Genomic DNA, 16,416 nt, shown 5'->3' on the forward strand with positions numbered 1-16,416 from the left:
CGCATAGCCAAAAGTTCATTGTCATGTACCGGATAGTTTCTCTCTGCAGGTTTCATCTGCGGTGACTGAAAGCTCACGACGCGCTCTCGGCCCTCATCGTCAAACTGCATGAGGGCACATCCAATTGCGAAATTACTCGCATCACAGACGACGTGAAATGGCTTGGAATCATCAAGCAACATCAGCACTGGTGCTTCCGACAAGCTCTTTTTCACAGAGCTGAAGGCAGACTGATGTTCAGCTTTCCATGACCAAACTGCGTCTTTCTTCAGTAGAGTCGATAGTGGCTGGATGAGCTCTGCATAGTTCTTCGTATACTTATGCAAGTAATTGGCCAAGCCAAGCCATTGGCGTAGTTCCGTTTGGTTCCTAGGCGTAGGCCAGGAACATATCGATGACACTTTCTCGGGATCAGCACGGACACCCTCCTTGCTAACATAACATCCAAGAACTGGAATCTCGACTTGAATCCCTTTGCTACGAGTCGAGCCTTAAACTTCTCGATGGAGTCGGAAATCGAGTCGCTGTTTCCATCTTCGGAAGCACCACCCTCATTCTTGACCTTAAGTTGGTGTCTTTCGCACGCGTAATCGCCGCTTGATTTGACATGATTCCGTTTCTTCGAAAGCACTCGCCTCTTCCAATAATAGCCTCACGATGCTCCGGACTTGAAACTTTTAACGATCGATTTGATTCATGCCCGAAGTTTGAGCTCTCTGGTCAGCTTGAAATTCGTTGTGCATATTGAGTCGTTGTCGCTGAAGACACACTTCTTCAAATCTGCGTACAATTTGTTCTCGCGCATCACTTGGAACACCTGTTTCAGGTGCCGAAGGTGGACCTCCGTAGCGCTGAGTTGTTGCTCAGCGCGGCTGTGAACAAAAATATCGTCGAAATAACTTGGAGCAAAATCACGTAGTGGCCGAAGCACTTGTATCACCATCCGGTTGAACGTTGCTGGAGCGCTCTTAAGGCCTTGTGGCATGACTAGCCACTCCTAAAGCATCCCACTCGGTGTGCTGACAGCGGTGAACGGGATATCACTGTCCCTCATTAAAATCTGGTAAAACCCGTCTGTCAGGTCTATGGCGCTAAAAATCTCGCTGCCGGACATGGTATCCAGTACCATGTCTTTCCGAGGAATTGGGGTTTTGAGCCGGAATCGTGGCGTCATTCAACTTGGTAAAAGCATGCACGATGCGCCAACCGCCGGTGGCTTTCTTAACACAGAAAGTCGGGCTCGAATGTGGCGAGATGCTTTCGCGAACGTGTCCTGCCTTACGGCGGCCCTCAAAAAATTCATCAATTGCGATGATTTGGTCACGCGGTTGCGGCCACTGCCGCGTCACGCAATACTTCGATCCTGGCACGAGATCGATCTCGTGTCGCACACCACATTCCGCTGGAAGCTCAGCGGGGATTTTCTCCGGAAAGATGTCGGCATAGTCACGCGCGATATCATAGACAGGGTTGCACGAAGGGCTTCCCAAGACTGTGCCACGAAACGTTCTTCGCGCGCTGATTTGGGCTCAGCGCTCTTTGGGCGAGCCTCCAGAACTTTTCCACTAGCTGCTTTGGCGGCTGATATGATGCACACTTGCTCGATGTCGCCGGCCTTGAGGTCGTGAAAGAAATCTTACCATGGTAGGGCTAATAGAGATGTGATCTCTGCAACAGTGCACGAAGGGCTCGCTACCTCAACGTAGCGGCCGCGATGTGAAGACCCTTCCACATATTCAAGCGCACATACGGATTCCGTCCATACAGTATCATCTTCAACGGCGCTTGAGCGAGAATTCTTTCGTCTTGGCGACCGGCGTGCACCTTTCTTGCGTTAACGCTTTCTCGTGCGTCTTAAGCCACTGCTCGAGGCTGGAACGTCGCTGTCGCTGGAGGATGAAGTACCCCCCGCTAGACGTGGGAGCTCTGTCTCCACCACGGCGTTCACATTTGAATCCGCAGTCCGTTCATTCCCGTCGATAAGAGGCGGGAGCTCGTCGTCGACCGCCTCAGATGTATGTGGGAGCCTCTGCTCGAACACCTCGGTTACAATCGGGAGCCTCTGCTCGTCCGTTGTGTGTGCATGCGGGAGTCCCTGCTCGACCGCCTCGATGTTGATCGGGAGCCTCTGCTCGGCCGACGTAGTTGTACGCGGGAGCCCCTGCTCGACCGCCTCGATAGAACTCGGGAACCCCTGCTCGACCGATGTCCGTGTGTGCGGGAACCCCTGTTCGACCGCCTCGTTGTGAATCGGGAGCCCCTGCTCGACCGATGTCTGTGTTTGCGGGAACCTCTGTTCGACCGCCTCGTTGTGGATCGGGAGCCCCTGCTCGACCGATGTCTGTGTTTGCGGGAACCTCTGTTCGACCGCCTCGTTTTGTGGTTCTATCAGTGTGACTGAACATACCGGACACAGAGGGCCATCGCTCTCTCTGTGCTGACTTCTAGTCGTGGCGAGTTCGTTCACGACCCTGACGTGAGGCCAATCGGATGGCGCAACCAACAGATGAGTGAAAACTTCACTTACGTCGTAACCGCTTCGTCGTTTGACGGACCGAGATAGCCAGTCTATCGTCGGCTGATACCGTGACAGCCACGGTATCCCCAAGATGCAATCGAATGCATAATTCATCTCGTACACCAGAAATTCGTCATTACTTTGGAAGCCGTCAAACGTGTACGGCAAAACCACTGTTTTACGCGGGACACGCTGTGGTTGTCCATCAGCAAGTTTGACAACGATGTCACCTGGACCTTCTCGAACCGTAATTGTAGACGGGAGAATAGACAAACATGATGCTCGAAAGAAGTTGTTGGATGCACCCGAATCCAACAACGCTCGAAGTGGTCGTTTAACTCCAGCAACGATGAGACTGATAATTATCAGTCTCGAATCGTCGCGCATGGTGGTGGCATTGAAGTGAGTATGTATCACTTTGAGGCTAGGAGCTCGAGCTGCCACCTGAGTACTCGGGGCTCCATTACTGCCAGTAGGGCGCCCCGCACCTACTGGAACCGCTCGTTTTTTGGCGGGACCACCGACGACACAGTATCTCCACGTGAGACAGCTGTGTTCATGGACACCGGCGCTGGTGCTCGGCAGACGGCCGCACGATGGCCTGTCTTGCCGCACCGATAACACTTCATCGTGTTTTGACTTCGAATTTCGCGGCCAAATTGCTTGCCGCGACCACGAGATGCATCAATAACGTCAATTTCCATAGGCTCTGGGCCAGACGTACGCGGGCGTTGCGACGCTGCCTGCAAGTATGACGACGCGACCGTGTAATCTTCACGAAGCGCGAGGGCAAATGCCTCCTCAAGAGTCTTAGGTTCAGCACGTGTGAGGCAATAGCGGGTCATGCCCTCTTGCATACCAAAGACAAAGACATGAACTTGTGAAGCCATGTCGATCGGCTGCGTGGTGATACACGAAGCAAGATGTCGCGTCTTCTGTACGTAATCGCGCATCGACAGCTTGCCCTGTCGAAGTGAAAAGAAGTCTGCGCGCAAGCGTGACTCATCTTGAGGGGGCTCGAACGCCAGTCGTAAGTCGCGCTGGATATCGTCCAGCGTGGGGAATGCCAACTCGTTTACAACGAGCTTCCCAAGAGCCCATTCTTTGGCTTTACCAACAAGCCGAGACAGTAGGAAATTAACCTTGGCCGTCGGAGCGTCAATCAACCTTGACGCTATGGCGATATCAATCTCCCTAAACCAGCGATTAAGGGGGAGACGATCTGGACCATCACCAGAGTACGTCGACGTCTCCATTTTAATTGCATCGTAATGGGAGGGGCGCGAGGGAGTATGTACTCGCCGGTTCGCTTCGGCGAGCTCGCGCACCATGTAGTCTTGGATGGCGGCACGGTGTTGTTCGGGCGTCGCTGTGCTCAGCAGCGACGTCACGAAGATTTCACCCGACACCGCCGCGAGGCGGTGTAATGCCTGCCATTCTACTGTAGTGAGATGGGGAAAATCTGCATGCTCCAGCGAAACTGCTGGAGCCATCGAAGATTCACTCATATCCATCTCGAACTTGGTCATGGGAAGGACTACTAAGTGCTACCAGGTGTAACGGGGTGAGAGCCCGTTACCGTCTTACACTAATAATTAAGCTGAGGAAGCGCTGTGATTTATAAGGTAATTTTAACTCTGTTTATTTGTGTTTTTGTAATTCGCAGTAAGTGCGAATATGTTCCCTAGCTCATGGGAACCACTCAAATATAGAACTAATTATTATTGGCTAATTATTGGGTCTGGCACCCCAATAATAAACCAATAATAAATAGACGCGCAGTATCCGCTATCCGGATACTGCCTACACTTAATGTATGTAATTATGTAATAAAACTATGACTACTTAATATAATGGGTTGCCCCATTACATCACCCCCCTCTTTAAGTTGCGCTTACCGTGACGTAAGCGCCATACACAGAAAGTTTCTTCTCAACGAATAGTCCAACGAAAAGCCCAACGAGAACTCCAACGACATGTCATCTTGGTCTTCGAATCTGCTCAGTCACGAACAACTGAGCAGCATGAATCCTGAACACCGACGCGACTCGACCCCAAACGACAGTTGGGGTCATCAGACACTTCGAAGAGAGCATGCACCGCAGACCATGGATGACGACTTGAAGCCGTGGGGCTTGTACAGCCTTGAAGGCGCTCACCAACCTGAATCACTAGAGTCCATGAAGAATCTCTTCACACGATACCGTAACGTTCGAGGCAAAGGAACGAATCACGCATACACTGAAGACGCACTGCAACGGTCTTGGTGTGCCTTCATCAGACGCTGGAACGCGAGTCGACGTGAAGGGACATCCTTCACGTCCTGGATCGAGGGACGCGAAGATACTCATGGCGTCCACGCTATTGGCGACTTACGACGACGCGTATGTCATTTGACTCGTGATGAGTTCCACATGTGTTACGTCCATGTCCGTGAAGGGTGCCCACAGTGTTACGTGGAGAGACCGCGACCAATGCGGCAGGAATGGGACGACATGGTGTGTGCACGGGGAATGTCCCAGCACATCCGACCATGGATNGCTTCTTGGGCTGGGCGCCGATTCTCATAATCGGGCGCCTGTGCCGTCGAGTGACGAGCTTCGTTTCCTTCGTGCTGACACTGAAGAGGCGAAGAACGGCCTTCTGGATGCCCGTGAGATGGCCGAGAGGGCTCGAGATCGTGCAGCAGCTGCGACAGAGGCTGCCGAGAGGAACCGACGGGAGCAGCAGGGCTTGGTGGAGCGTCTACGACAGCTCGAGACTGCTGCGTTCGGTGGACCCCAGCAGAACGGGTCTGCTCGCGCTCGTGCAGGACTTGGTCCCAGTCGTCGTCAGCGTCGTCGGCAGGGGATGTCGGACTTTGAGTCGATACAGAAGAGCGAGGAAGGACCAAAGGGAGTTCCGCCGGCAGGTAAGTCTTAAGGCGCCCGACATAGAATGTCGGGTGCAAACGCATAGTGGTAGGTATATCTAGCGTGTAGGCATCTCCATGAACTTTAACAGTCCGAAAGGGCCCAATATATCTTGGCGCTAATTTATAAGCGCCCAAATTCGTTACTGATGTGTCTGGTAATCCGCTTGTCGATAATAAGACTCTGTCACCTTCTTTGAACGTCAGCATGTTCTTTCGACCTCTCTTGTCCGCGTTCTCCTTTTGTTTATCCACTGCTTCTTGGAGTGCATCGCGTACAAAATGCGTGATTCTTTGCCGTAGTAATAAGAATTCGGTCACAGCAGCTAAGCTTACAGGAGAAGTGGACTCTTTAGGAGCAAAATTAGCGACGGGAGACGCGATGGGATGCATCGCGTCGGGACTCGATATGCCATTGGCCACGAAATTAACAGCATGAGTTGCATCGGCAGCAACCTTATCTTCAACATTACCAATCATCAAAAATTTCGCGTAGTGTCATCGGGAGATACTCCCCCACCAAGCTTAGAAACTGGGTGTTCTGAAGCTGAAAGAGCAAGAAGCGCTGGAACGCGAGGGTGCCTCGCGTTATTCACGAAAAATGGCGTCAACACAGTCGACGCATGAACTGCGTTGTCGATTGCAAATTCAGCGAGAGGGAGAAACGAACTCCACGACGTGAACGATGTCGCATAACTGCGTAGTACATCTTCAAGCACTCTGTTCACGCGCTCCGTTTGCCCATCCGTCTCTGGATGGGCTGCCGTAGACATAAGCAGTCGCGTGCCCAATAGTTGAAATAACTTTGCCCAAAAAGCTGACGTAAAGCGCGGGTCGCGGTCCGAAACAATTGATTCAGGCAAGCCGTGATGTCGAAATATGAGATCGATAAAGATCTGCGCGGTCGTCTCCGCCCTAACGTGCGCGGAGACTGGAGCAAAATGCACCATTTTGCTAAAACGATCCACAAAAACCAATACGCCCGTGCGTTTCTGTTCGTCCGGAGGGAGACCAAAGATGAAATCCATGCTGACCGAACGCCAGGCTTCCGTGGCAATTGGAAGCGGACGCAATGGAGCTTGTGAAGACGGTGCAGGCTTCACACGCTGGCATATTTCACAAGAGCGTAACCATTTCTGGATGTATTTGTACATACGCGGCCAGAAAACACATGAGAAATGGCCGCGAACGTCTTCTCGCGACCCAAATGACCACCAGCTGGAGTGTCATGAAATTCATGCATCAATCGTGCGCGGAGGTCGTCATCAGCAGCGACGCGCGGTGGGTCGAAAACGTCCATTGTATAAGTCAGCAGCGGACCATCAAGCGCGTAACGCTTGATGTTATCACGCGTTGGGTTCGTCAACTTCGCGAGTGAACCCTCACTAGGGTGTCGAAGGTAATTGATACTTCCCGTGTAGAATGAATCGTTCGCATATGACTCAGCGATTTGAGTCCGGTTTGACAGCTCAGGTGTCGAAATCATTGCATTGAGCCCCTGCTCAGCACAGCATAAACAAATGTCGTCGTTCTCGTCTTCAGCACTGCCTGGCTGATGACCCATGTCACGTCGAGGATCATAATCGGGACGTCGAGAAAGCGCGTCAGCAAGAATGTTGTTCTTGCCGGGTTTGTAAAAGACCCCGAAATTATACTCTGAGAAGTATGACAACCAACGTGCCATACGCTGGGACAAGTGGGGAGTCTTGACGGCGGTACGCAATGATGCGTGATCTGTATAGACCGAAAACATCTTCTCGCCGAGCAAATATACTCTGAACTTGATCAGCGCGTAACGCATAGCCAAAAGTTCCTTGTCATGTACGGATAGTTTCTCTCTTCAGGTTTCATCTGCGGTGACTGAAAGCTCACGACGCGCTCTCGGCCCTCATCGTCAAACTGCATGAGGGCACATCCAATTGCGAAATTACTCGCATCACAGACGACGTGAAATGGCTTGGAATCATCAAGCAACATCAGCACTGGTGCTTCCGACAAGCTCTTTTTCACAGAGCTGAAGGCAGACTGATGTTCAGCTTTCCATGACCAAACTGCGTCTTTCTTCAGTAGAGTCGATAGTGGCTGGATGAGCTCTGCATAGTTCTTCGTATACTTATGCAAGTAATTGGCCAAGCCAAGCCATTGGCGTAGTTCCGTTTGGTTCCTAGGCGTAGGCCAGGAACATATCGATGACACTTTCTCGGGATCAGCACGGACACCCTCCTTGCTAACATAACATCCAAGAACTGGAATCTCGACTTGAATCCCTTTGCTACGAGTCGAGCCTTAAACTTCTCGATGGAGTCGGAAGTCGAGTCGCTGTTTCCATCTTCGGAAGCACCACCCTCATTCTTGACCTTAAGTTGGTGTCTTTCGCACGCGTAATCGCCGCTTGATTTGACGTGATTCCGTTTCTTCGAAAGCACTCGCCTCTTCCAATAATAGCCTCACGATGCTCCGGACTTGAAACTTTTAACGATCGATTTGATTCATGCCCGAAGTTTGAGCTCTCTGGTCAGCTTGAAATTCGTTGTGCATATTGAGTCGTTGTCGCTGAAGACACACTTCTTCAAATCTGCGTACAATTTGTTCTCGCGCATCACTTGGAACACCTGTTTCAGGTGCCGAAGGTGGACCTCCGTAGCGCTGAGTTGTTGCTCAGCGCGGCTGTGAACAAAAATATCGTCGAAATAACTTGGAGCAAAATCACGTAGTGGCCGAAGCACTTGTATCACCATCCGGTTGAACGTTGCTGGAGCGCTCTTAAGGCCTTGTGGCATGACTAGCCACTCCTAAAGCATCCCACTCGGTGTGCTGACAGCGGTGAACGGGATATCACTGTCCCTCATTAAAATCTGGTAAAACCCGTCTGTCAGGTCTATGGCGCTAAAAATCTCGCTGCCGGACATGGTATCCAGTACCATGTCTTTCCGAGGAATTGGGGTTTTGAGCCGGAATCGTGGCGTCATTCAACTTGGTAAAAGCATGCACGATGCGCCAACCGCCGGTGGCTTTCTTAACACAGAAAGTCGGGCTCGAATGTGGCGAGATGCTTTCGCGAACGTGTCCTGCCTTACGGCGGCCCTCAAAAAATTCATCAATTGCGATGATTTGGTCACGCGGTTGCGGCCACTGCCGCGTCACGCAATACTTCGATCCTGGCACGAGATCGATCTCGTGTCGCACACCACATTCCGCTGGAAGCTCAGCGGGGATTTTCTCCGGAAAGATGTCGGCATAGTCACGCGCGATATCATAGACAGGGTTGCACGAAGGGCTTCCCAAGACTGTGCCACGAAACGTTCTTCGCGCGCTGATTTGGGCTCAGCGCTCTTTGGGCGAGCCTCCAGAACTTTTCCACTAGCTGCTTTGGCGGCTGATATGATGCACACTTGCTCGATGTCGCCGGCCTTGAGGTCGTGAAAGAAATCTTACCATGGTAGGGCTAATAGAGATGTGATCTCTGCAACAGTGCACGAAGGGCTCGCTACCTCAACGTAGCGGCCGCGATGTGAAGACCCTTCCACATATTCAAGCGCACATACGGATTCCGTCCATACAGTATCATCTTCAACGGCGCTTGAGCGAGAATTCTTTCGTCTTGGCGACCGGCGTGCACCTTTCTTGCGTTAACGCTTTCTCGTGCGTCTTAAGCCACTGCTCGAGGCTGGAACGTCGCTGTCGCTGGAGGATGAAGTACCCCCCGCTAGACGTGGGAGCTCTGTCTCCACCACGGCGTTCACATTTGAATCCGCAGTCCGTTCATTCCCGTCGATAAGAGGCGGGAGCTCGTCGTCGACCGCCTCAGATGTATGTGGGAGCCTCTGCTCGAACACCTCGGTTACAATCGGGAGCCTCTGCTCGTCCGTTGTGTGTGCATGCGGGAGTCCCTGCTCGACCGCCTCGATGTTGATCGGGAGCCTCTGCTCGGCCGACGTAGTTGTACGCGGGAGCCCCTGCTCGACCGCCTCGATAGAACTCGGGAACCCCTGCTCGACCGATGTCCGTGTGTGCGGGAACCCCTGTTCGACCGCCTCGTTGTGAATCGGGAGCCCCTGCTCGACCGATGTCTGTGTTTGCGGGAACCTCTGTTCGACCGCCTCGTTGTGGATCGGGAGCCCCTGCTCGACCGATATCTGTGTTTGCGGGAACCTCTATTCGACCGCCTCGTTTTGTGGTTCTATCAGTGTGACTGAACATACTGGACACAGAGAGTCATCGCTCTTTCTGTGCTGACTTCTAATCGTGGCGAGTTCGTTCACGACCCTGACGTGAGGCCAATCGGATGGCGCAACCAACAGATGAGTGAAAACTTCACTTACGTCGTAACCGCTTCGTCGTTTGGCGGACCGAGATAGCCAGTCGATCGTCGGCTGATACCGTGACAGCCACGGTATCCTCAAGATGCAATCGAATGCATAATTCATCTCGTACACCAGATATTCGTCATTACTTTGGAAGCCGTCAAACGTGTACGGCAAAACCACTGTTTTACGCGGGACACGCTGTGGTTGTCCATCAGCAAGTTTGACAACGATGTCACCTGGACCTTCTCGGTCCGTAATTGTAGACGGGAGAATAGACAAACATGATGCTCGAAAGAAGGTGTTGGATGCACCCGAATCCAACAACGCTCGAAGTGGTCGTTTAACTCCAGCAACGATGAGACTGATAATTATCAGTCTCGAATCGTCGCGCATGGTGGCGACATTGAAGACTTGAGGCTAGGAGCTCGAGCTGCCACCTAAGTACTCGGGGCTCCATTACTGCCAGTAGGGCGCCCCGCACCTACTGGAACCGCTCGTTTTTTGGCGGGACCACCGACGACACAGTATCTCCACGTGAGACAGCTGTGTTCATGGACACCGGCGCTGGTGCTCGGCAGACGGCCGCACGATGGCCTGTCTTGCCGCACCGATAACACTTCATCGTCTTTTGACTTCGAATTTCGCGGCCAAATTGCTTGCAGCGACCACGAGATGCATCAATAACGTCAATTTCCATAAGCTCTGGGCCAGACGTACGCGGGCGTTGCGACGCTGCCTGCAAGTATGACGACGCGACCGTGTAATCTACACGAAGTGCGAGGGCAAATGCCTCCTCAAGAGTCTTAGGTTCAGCACGTGTGAGGCAATAGCGGGTCATGCCCTCTTGCATACCAAAGACAAAGACATGAACTTGTGAAGCCATGTCGAACGGCTGCGTGGTGATACACGAAGCAAGATGTCGCGTCTTCTGTACGTAATCGCGCATCGACAGCTTGCCCTGTCGAAGTGAAAAGAAGTCTGCGCGCAAGCGTGACTCATCTTGAGGGGGCTCGAACGCCAGTCGTAAGTCGCGCTGGATATCGTCCAGCGTGAGGAATGCCAACTCGTTTACAACGAGCTTCCCAAGAGCCCATTCTTTGGCTTTACCAACAAGCCGAGACAGTAGGAAATTAACCTTGGCCGTCGGAGCGTCAATCAACCTTGACGCTATGGCGATATTAAATTCCCTAAACCAGCGATTAAGGGGGAGACGATCTGGACCATCACCAGAGTACGTCGACGTCTCCATTTTAATTGCATCGTAATGGGAAGGGCGCGAGGGAGTATGTACTCGCCGGTTCGCTTCGGCGAGCTCGCGCACCATGTAGTCTTGGATGGCGGCATGGTGTTGTTCGGGCGTCGCTGTGCTCAGCAGCGACGTCACGAAGATTTCACCCGACACCGCCGCAAGGCGGTGTAATGCCTGCCATTCTACTGTAGTGAGATGGGGAAAATCTGCATGCTCCAGCGAAACTGCTGGAGCCATCGAAGATTCACTCAAATTCATCTCGAACTTGGTCATGGGAAGGACTACTAAGTGCTACCAGGTGTAACGGGGTGAGAGCCCGTTACCGTCTTACACTAATAATTAAGCTGAGGAAGCGCTGTGATTTATAAGGTAATTTTAACTCTGTTTATTTGTGTTTTTGTAATTCGCAGTAAGTGCGAATATGTTCCCTAGCTCATGGGAACCACTAAAATATAGAACTAATTATTATTGGCTAATTATTGGGTCTGGCACCCCTATAATAAACCAATAATAAATAGACGCGCAGTATCCGCTATCCGGATACTGCCTACACTTAATGTATGTAATTATGTAATAAAACTATGACTACTTAATATAATGGGTTGCCCCATTACAGTGAGTGCGTTGTAGACGCATGCACCGAATTATTGATGGCGAATTTGACCATCGGTAAAAACTCGCTCAATTCGGATACGATTGGACGTAACCTCGAAGTACCTCTCGAGGACGCGATTTACGCGTTCCGTCTAGCCATCTGTTTTTGGATGATCAGAAGTTGACATAGTCAGCCGTGTTCCGAAAGATCGGAAAACGGATTTCGAATACTCCGCCGTAAACTGTGGATCTCTATTCGAGTCTAGTTCACGGGGTAAACCGTGGAGTTTGAATACCGTGTCGATATGCCAGTGAGCAGGTTTGCCGTGGCGCTGCGGGCTTTCGACACGGCTATTTTGTTTTATTTACAATCTTAAGCTTGTATTTGTTTGTCGCGAATGCATTTTATAGAAGAGGTGAAAAAGGGCTCGAACGTATACCATTTTTTATTCGTTACAAGTGTCACTTCTCAACTTTTTTCTAATCACCAATACGATCGGATTTTGAACCGACTTTGGACGATACTAAACGAATCTGATTGGTGGCAACCCGCGTTTAAGTGACAAAGCTGCACTTAATGCGCGAAATTGGTCATCGTACCTTATAGATCCTAAGGATCCTTTTTTTACTTAATTAAGAGATTCCAAGATGTGGTATGTAATAACCCACCATCCGTTTTACCTTCAGATAGGTGTTCGTCATGAAATTGACTTAATTCCGGGAACCAAATACTGTGTCACAAGACAATGGCCTTTACCAAGGGAGCAGTGTGACGTCATTGACGATTTCTTCCGTGCAAAGCACGAGGCTGGAATGGTATGAGAGAGCAAATCTCCTCATTCGACACTGACAATTTGTGTCAAAAAGCCAGATGATAAATGGCGCATTGCACATGCTTATAATAAGCTTAATGCTGCTACTATACCAGCCCAAACCCCCATTTCTAGAAAGGATGCTCTTCAGAACAATATGGTGATATGTACAATGTACAGTCCATTGGACTTAGTCGATGTTTACTACCAATTGCTCATGCGAGCTAGTGATATCCCACTTACAGTGGTTAGAACCCCAAGCGGTATGTTATGGGAGTGGCTGGTTATGCCACAAGGGCTTTCCAAGGCCCCGGCAACAATTAATCGTCTAGTGACGCAACTGTTTCGCCCTCATCGAGGTTATGCACAGACTCATTTCGATGACATTTTTGTCCATAGTCGTGCGGAGCAGGGTCGGTCGTATATATAAAAACCATTTAGACCATTTGTGAGCAGTGCTCGAGTGCATGCGCACAAACAAATTGTATGCCAATGCATCTAAATGCTTTTTTGGCGCAGACGAAATTCCTTTTTTATGCTTCATTAGAAAGCGAGGCCTTAGAGCGGATCCCGCTAAGGTAGAAGCCATAGTAGATTGGCCGGTTCCTAAAAACCAAAAGAATTTGCGTAAGTGGTTGGGTCTCGCCAATTATTTACACAAATATAGCGAAAATTACGCTGATATGGCTAGGTCATTATCTAATCTCCTTAAAAGGATACAGAATGGTGCTGGACTCGCACCGAAAATAATGCTTTTCGAGCAGCTAAGAATAGTCTTATCCATGCCCCGATTCTGGCACTGCCAAATCCAAATTGGCATTTCAGTGTCGTCTGTGACGCATCAGATTTTGCAATTGGCAGTGCTCTGTTACAAACAGATGTTAAGGGGCATGTACGTGTAATTGCGTTCGAGTCTAGACAGCTTAAAGCTGCGGAAAAGAATTACCCAGTTCATGACAAAGAGTCACTTCCTATAAAGTATGGTCTCGTCAAATTCAGAGTTCATTTGCTCGGCTCTAAGTCGTTTCTAATTTCTACAAATCACACGTCATTACGCACGGCGACTAAACCTTCCCATCTCTCGCAGAGTATGGCCCAATGGCTATCCTTTTTTGCGGAATACAACTTCGTGGTGAAGTATAAACCCGGCAAGCAAAATACTTTGGCCGATGTGTTATCACGCAGGCCAGATTATGAGCTTTCTCATTTGAAGACTATCTCGTCACCACTTCCTGAATTTATCCGTTCGGCTTTCGCCAAGGATGAACAGTGTGTACCTCTGCTATGAGCCTTAAAGAACTCGGATTCGGGTATAAAAACGCCGGCATGATTGCGTGCAAGGTTACATCGATTTCTACCGATAATAACCTGTTGCTTAATTGCACAGACATCGCGGACCCTTCGCGCGTCATTGTTCCTCATGATGAGGATTAATAGTACCGGAACCTCTATGAGGCACACGATACTGTCCTTGGTGGTCATCTCGGTCGAGAAAAGACCTACGGTATTATCAGCCAGAGTTATTGGTGGCCCAAACTTTATAAATGGGTCAGCACATATGTTCGCACATGCGAAACGTGCCAACAAGTTGAACATTCGGCACTTGCTGCTACGCCACTGGCGAGTCTTTCCGTCCCCATAGGTTGCTGGGACGGGAAGCTGGTGTCCATTAGTATGGATTTTGTTTTTGGGCTGCCAAAAGATTTGACCGGTAACTCCGGCATCGTGGTCTTTGTTGACGATTGAGCAAAATGGCTCACTTAGCGGCTATGCCGGATTCGATTGATGGTGAAGGTACAGCAAGGCTGTTTATCGATTGCGTGTTTCGACAACATGGTTTGCGAGTGGCAATTGTCTCTAATCGGGATCTTCGTTTCACGGGTAAATTCTGGAAATCGATTTTCCGAGTGCTCGGCACCAGATTGGATATGTCTACTGCGGACCATCCGCAGACCGATGGTCAAACGGAACGTGTCCATCGCGTCATTGAAGACGTTTTACGCAGCGTGTGTGCTCAGACACTGAAGCGCTGGAGCTCAATGCTCCCAGTGGTGGAGTTTGCGTTGAATAACGCTGTTCATGCCTCAACAGGCTATACTCCGCTCTATATAAACGGTCTTACCTACCCGCGCGTTTCACTAACGATACCACTGCGTGGTTAAGGGCTTGGTGGGGGGGATTGGCCGATAGGCTTGCTGATATCAGCCCTGTTACAGTTCGGAAACAAGTAAGCGAGTTTCTCGCGACGCGATTTAGTGTCTTAAGACATGTAAGGGATACGATGGCGGATAGACAAGACAAACAAAAAGACCAAGCAGATACCAAAGGCAGAACCTGTATATAATCTTAAGTGGTCGGAGATCGAGAATTACTAAACGCTATAAACTTCCCTATTAACTTGGTTAGGGAAGTTTTAAGCGTTTAGTAATTCTCGATCTCCTAAAAACTTCCCTACCAACTTGGTTAGGGAAGTTAATAGCGTTTAGTAATTCTCGATCTCCGATCACTTAAGATTAAATACAGGTTCTGCCTTTGGTATCTGCTTGGTCTTATTGTGGTCCGCGATCTTCAAGACCAAATTGCGCCCGCGCTTTATTAGACCATTTACGGTCGTGGCCAAGAAGGGCCTAGCTTAAACGCTAAATCTTCCTAGCAAGCTGCGCAGACACCCAGTGTTTAATGTTGGCTTGCTTAAGCCATATCGGGACCCTTCTCACGTGGACTTGAAGGCGCTTGCGCCGAGACCGGCGGTCGTGCCGCAGATTGCTGCATCCTCACCAGGATGATTAGCCCTCCAATCGAGGCTGCTGACGCCCAGCGTCGAAATCGGTCCCGAACCGCCTCAAAAGAGCTTTTAACCTGAGCAAGGTTCTCCCAAAGAAGTTGCACCTCGTGCCGTAGAGCATCAAATGCTTCCGCCGAAATTTAGCCCCCTCCCGCACTGCTTGATGCGCGGGGGAACCTTCAATCTCATGTGGGGAAACTTTTAAAGCGACGTCATCGTGAGGGTCAATATCAGTATCTGGTGAAGTGGCTAGGGTACCCCTCTTCTGAAAACTCTTGGGAGTTCGAGGTACCTCTTCTGCAAGATAGCCCGTACGCCGTTGACATACTTGAGCACCAAGCTCAGGGTCAACTCGCGTCAAACGACGCTTCCTACCACTAAACAAGGGATTAGGTAGATCGAAAGCCTCAGCGCGGCTTCGATCCTTGGTTGTGCGGTCAGCCGAAGCACTGAACTATCGGCTAGGCTTTTCTTCGTTTTGGGGCATAAATGCCGAACGTAACTGGCCTTTGGCCTGACGCTTAGCGAAGTCGAAGCGAAGCTTTCATTCCAAACGAACATCACCTCTATCCGCAGACTCTCTGATATTCAGATAGTACGGAGTTTGCGAACCCGGTGAGCCTATTTTTTAAATGAGACTTCGTTTTCAGTTCTTGTTTCGTTTGGAGACAAAACGCTCGGAATTTTCCTCATGAAGGTCACCGAAACCCCACGGACTTGATCACGTAAACGCGTCAGATACTGGCTTCGCGTCATTACCTTCGGCGTAAGATATTGCTCATGAAGAGCGTTGCGAGCAGCGATCTCCTCCGGCGTCCTCGCCGGGTCACCAGAGATCCAGATGGCCAAGCTATGACCCGCTTTCTCTTTGATACGCGCGTTCCGCACGAAGCGGAGTGAATCTATATTCACTATGAGCCTTAGCATTCGCTTTTTTGGCAGCTCGACGACGAGTTGTTTCCTCTATGAGGATAATCTGCTCTCAAACGGGTTTGTAATAATGTTGGACTCAGGGTCCGGTGCCCTGCTCAATGCAGTAAGACATCAGCGGCGCCACGTTCTGGGAACGAGTTCAGGGCTCGCCGACGTTCGTTCGGAGGAGAAGGCGTGAGCGAACGCCGCTCTTTTTCATTCTCCTCTGATTAAGAGTGAATTTTAAAGTCCACAAATCCCTCATCGTCGAAGAAGGTGCTCGGAGTCTGTGACTCACGCTTGATTGCCATTGGACAAAGAAATGGAA

The sequence above is a fragment of the Bremia lactucae genome, linkage group LG12, assembly GCF_004359215.1.
Source record: "Bremia lactucae strain SF5 linkage group LG12, whole genome shotgun sequence".
NCBI classification, from domain to species: domain Eukaryota; phylum Oomycota; class Peronosporomycetes; order Peronosporales; family Peronosporaceae; genus Bremia; species Bremia lactucae.